Source organism: Schistocerca gregaria, unplaced genomic scaffold (assembly GCF_023897955.1).
Source record: "Schistocerca gregaria isolate iqSchGreg1 unplaced genomic scaffold, iqSchGreg1.2 ptg001400l, whole genome shotgun sequence".
Lineage (NCBI taxonomy): Eukaryota > Metazoa > Arthropoda > Insecta > Orthoptera > Acrididae > Schistocerca > Schistocerca gregaria.
The window spans coordinates 15,001-20,000 of NW_026062702.1; the positions used below are offsets into that span (position 1 = coordinate 15,001).

At 54.4% G+C, this 5,000-nt stretch overlaps 1 non-coding gene across 1 annotated transcript in view; it reads right to left on the reverse strand.

Moving 5' to 3' along the window:
* LOC126331688 (small subunit ribosomal RNA) overlaps positions 1–1,729 on the reverse strand; it is a 1,893-nt gene extending 164 nt beyond the window's left edge. Inside the window, exon 1 of the ribosomal RNA XR_007563467.1 lies at positions 1–1,729. This exon is cut by the window's left edge and continues 164 nt beyond it. This is a non-coding gene — a ribosomal RNA (small subunit ribosomal RNA).
* Positions 1,730–5,000: the final 3,271 nt, after the last annotated feature.

A 5,000-nucleotide genomic window follows, 5' to 3' on the forward strand; every position in this document is an offset into this window, starting at 1 on the left:
GCGGTGTGTACAAAGGGCAGGGACGTAATCAACGCGAGCTTATGACTCGCGCTTACTGGGAATTCCTCGTTCATGGGGAACAATTGCAAGCCCCAATCCCTAGCACGAAGGAGGTTCAGCGGGTTACCCCGACCTTTCGGCCTAGGAAGACACGCTGATTCCTTCAGTGTAGCGCGCGTGCGGCCCAGAACATCTAAGGGCATCACAGACCTGTTATTGCTCAATCTCGTGCGGCTAGAAGCCGCCTGTCCCTCTAAGAAGAAAAGTAATCGCTGACAGCACGAAGGATGTCACGCGACTAGTTAGCAGGCTAGAGTCTCGTTCGTTATCGGAATTAACCAGACAAATCGCTCCACCAACTAAGAACGGCCATGCACCACCACCCACCGAATCAAGAAAGAGCTATCAATCTGTCAATCCTTCCGGTGTCCGGGCCTGGTGAGGTTTCCCGTGTTGAGTCAAATTAAGCCGCAGGCTCCACTCCTGGTGGTGCCCTTCCGTCAATTCCTTTAAGTTTCAGCTTTGCAACCATACTTCCCCCGGAACCCAAAAGCTTTGGTTTCCCGGAGGCTGCCCGCCGAGTCATCGGAGGAACTGCGGCGGATCGCTGGCTGGCATCGTTTATGGTTAGAACTAGGGCGGTATCTGATCGCCTTCGAACCTCTAACTTTCGTTCTTGATTAATGAAAACATACTTGGCAAATGCTTTCGCTTCTGTTCGTCTTGCGACGATCCAAGAATTTCACCTCTAACGTCGCAATACGAATGCCCCCGCCTGTCCCTATTAATCATTACCTCGGGTTCCGAAAACCAACAAAATAGAACCGAGGTCCTATTCCATTATTCCATGCACACAGTATTCAGGCGGGCTTGCCTGCTTTAAGCACTCTAATTTGTTCAAAGTAAACGTGCCGGCCCACCGAGACACTCAACTAAGAGCACCCTGGTAGGATTTCAACGGGGTCCGCCTCGGGACGCGCAAGCACGCCTTCGGCTCGCCCCACCGGCAGGACGTCCCACGATACATGCCAGTTAAACACCGACGGGCGGTGAACCAACAGCGTGGGACACAAATCCAACTACGAGCTTTTTAACCGCAACAACTTTAATATACGCTATTGGAGCTGGAATTACCGCGGCTGCTGGCACCAGACTTGCCCTCCAATAGATACTCGTTAAAGGATTTAAAGTGTACTCATTCCGATTACGGGGCCTCGGATGAGTCCCGTATCGTTATTTTTCGTCACTACCTCCCCGTGCCGGGAGTGGGTAATTTGCGCGCCTGCTGCCTTCCTTGGATGTGGTAGCCGTTTCTCAGGCTCCCTCTCCGGAATCGAACCCTGATTCCCCGTTACCCGTTACAACCATGGTAGGCGCAGAACCTACCATCGACAGTTGATAAGGCAGACATTTGAAAGATGCGTCGCCGGTACGAGGACCGTGCGATCAGCCCAAAGTTATTCAGAGTCACCAAGGCAAACGGACCAGACGAGCCAATCCGATTGGTTTTGATCTAATAAAAGCGTCCCTTCCATCTCTGGTCGGGACTCTGTTTGCATGTATTAGCTCTAGAATTACCACAGTTATCCAAGTAACGTGGGTACGATCTAAGGAACCATAACTGATTTAATGAGCCATTCGCGGTTTCACCTTAATGCGGCTTGTACTGAGACATGCATGGCTTAATCTTTGAGACAAGCATATGACTACTGGCAGGATCAACCAGGGAGCTGCGTCAACGAGAGCTGAGCAGCCGGCCGCCCGGGAGTGTGTCCCGAGGGCCCGCGCGAACACGCAAGCGTCCGCTCAATTATTCTGCAAACAGGAGGAGGCTGAGCTCCCCTGCACGATACACCTCGAAACCCTCTCAGGTCCCGGCGGCGCGCAGCGCCGTCCTAAGTACTTGGTCGGGTTCGAGAGAGGCGCAATCGCCCGGAGATGGGCGAGTAGACGCTTTCAGTGCGAACACCCGTGCTCCCAACTGAGCTTGCCGCTGCCGACAGAGGCCCGGGAGCGTGCTGTCGTGGCATTGCCGGCGGGAAACAACACGCGCCACCTACGGTGACCGGCAGCTCCAACGCCAGCGCCACAGAAGGGCAAAGCCCCACTTGGGTGCAGAAGCGAACTCTCCCAGCACAGCGCACGCGCCAACACGTCCGCAGAGCTGCGATACAAACCACCTGCGAGAACCGCTGGGGGCGACCGAGCAGCAGACGGCGTCGCGACGCCGAGTGCCGGGCGGCGGCGCATCCTCAACGCACACAGTCCGCAATCGGACCAGCACACTGCAGATGTCCACCGCGCTTCGCACCGGGCTCGGCAGAACCCACTTTGGCCGCCTGGCGCCGCGCGCAGGGTGCGCCGGCGCATAGCTGGGACGCCAGCCGGGCCCGTCGGCCGGCGCTCCTGCCACTGGGCGCCCCCCACCAGCCGGCTGTAGTGCGTGCGCTCACGCAGCGCGCGGCCAGCACGCCGGGCGGCCCCCCCTCACCGGCCGGGGACTGTCCCGCCAAGCCACAGCCTCGTATCGCTTCATACCCACATGGCCAACTCAGGTTCGGGGGCATGGCGGGTACCGCCGAAACAACCGGTTCATAGATGTACCGATCGTCGCTATCACCGATGCACCTGCAGCGCGAACAACCGCTCAACAACTGATTTCCAGTTCATTTGCGGATCTTTGGCAGCAAACGTATACGTCAATCTACATTTGCGAAATCTACGATTCTGGCATGCCTGCATGTTATGTGTCACGACACGCTACATCAGCCCACATACACACTGCGGCATGTACACGAGAGAACACGTGGAAGATGGTCCGCGCACGTGTGCAATGTCCCTTGCGCGGTCGACTGTCAACCGGCCTCTGTAGCATGTCGCAGATGTGGAACGCGGTCCACCGTGCTATCATGTTGTGTGGGGCAATACGATTAAATAGGAAAACCCTCGTCGCTACATCAACAGACGGCTCACGCTGATTCCCGGCAGAGGGAGGAGGGGGGGGGGGGGGGGGGGGCCAACATGCAATACTTTCGTCCGTACCTACCTACCACATGTCTGTACGGCGTACAACAGTGCAATCTCGCTGTAATGGGGAGACGAGACAAGTAGCATCGTGCACAACATATGGCCCTTATGATTCGCCATTGTAGGGCGCAGCCGGTGTACGGTCAAGCATGTGCCACATTATGTCACTCAGTACGTAACGACGGATGATCAGTGTGGGTTACGCGTACATCAGCGGACAGTCCACACAGGCCGTACCACAACGTACACTGACTGCATCGACAACCGAATGCAACTGAACAGCTGCAAGGCTCATTTCACAAACAAACGCCTGACCGACCAGCTTGGAAGGGCAGGAGGGGAGGGCGATATTCGTTCTGTAGCGGTACACCCTTCCAGTGGTTAGCGGGACTGTGTAGAAAGTACGCAACACTCGAAAGACCTTTATGTGAGGGTACGCACCATGGCATCAAGAAATACACATGACACCAGAGGATCCAAGCAGTGAACTATGTTCAGAGGGTTGCTGTTAGGCAAAGCTACATTCCTGTGACGTTACATGTGACAGTTAAGGTGCAGTGTAAGTTAGGTTAAGGTGCAGCGTAAGTTAGGTTAAGGTGCAGCGTAAGTTAGGTTAAGGTGCAGCGTAAGTTAGGTTAAGGTGCAGCGTAAGTTAGGTTAAGGTGCAGCGTAACTTGGGTTAAGGTGCAGCGTAACTTGGGTTAAGGTGCAGCGTAACTTGGGTTAAGGTGCAGCGTAACTTGGGTTAAGGTGCAGCGTAACTTGGGTTAAGGTGCAGCGTAACTTGGGTTAAGGTGCAGCGTAACTTGGGTTAAGGTGCAGCGTAACTTGGGTTAAGGTGCAGCGTAACTTGGGTTAAGGTGCAGCGTAACTTGGGTTAAGGTGCAGCGTAACTTGGGTTAAGGTGCAGCGTAACTTGGGTTAAGGTGCAGCGTAACTTGGGTTAAGGTGCAGCGTAACTTGGGTTAAGGTGCAGCGTAACTTGGGTTAAGGTGCAGCGTAACTTGGGTTAAGGTGCAGCGTAACTTGGGTTAAGGTGCAGCGTAACTTGGGTTAAGGTGCAGCGTAACTTGGGTTAAGGTGCAGCGTAACTTGGGTTAAGGTGCAGCGTAACTTGGGTTAAGGTGCAGCGTAACTTGGGTTAAGGTGCAGCGTAACTTGGGTTAAGGTGCAGCGTAACTTGGGTTAAGGTGCAGCGTAACTTGGGTTAAGGTGCAGCGTAACTTGGGTTAAGGTGCAGCGTAACTTGGGTTAAGGTGCAGCGTAACTTGGGTTAAGGTGCAGCGTAACTTGGGTTAAGGTGCAGCGTAACTTGGGTTAAGGTGCAGCGTAACTTGGGTTAAGGTGCAGCGTAACTTAGGTTAAGGTGCAGCGTAACTTAGGTTAAGGTGCCAACGTGGGTTAGGTTAAGGGGCCAACGTGGGTTAGGTTAAGGGCCAACGTGGGTTAGGTTAAGGGCCAACGTGGGTTAGGTTAAGGGCCAACGTGGGTTAGGTTAAGGGCCAACGTGGGTTAGGTTAAGGGCCAACGTGGGTTAGGTTAAGGGCCAACGTGGGTTAGGTTAAGGGCCAACGTGGGTTAGGTTAAGGGCCAACGTGGGTTAGGTTAAGGGCCAACGTGGGTTAGGTTAAGGGCCAACGTGGGTTAGGTTAAGGGCCAACGTGGGTTAGGTTAAGGGCCAACGTGGGTTAGGTTAAGGGCCAACGTGGGTTAGGTTAAGGGCCAACGTGGGTTAGGTTAAGGGCCAACGTGGGTTAGGTTAAGGGCCAACGTGGGTTAGGTTAAGGGCCAACGTGGGTTAGGTTAAGGGCCAACGTGGGTTAGGTTAAGGGCCAACGTGGGTTAGGTTAAGGGCCAACGTGGGTTAGGTTGCCAGAGATGTGTCAAATCAGGATGTACGTTTGGCTGGTGTCAGGTGGTGGGTTGGTTCGATGCCTTTATAAGGAGTGTGGCCAAAGGGTATTTTATTACTT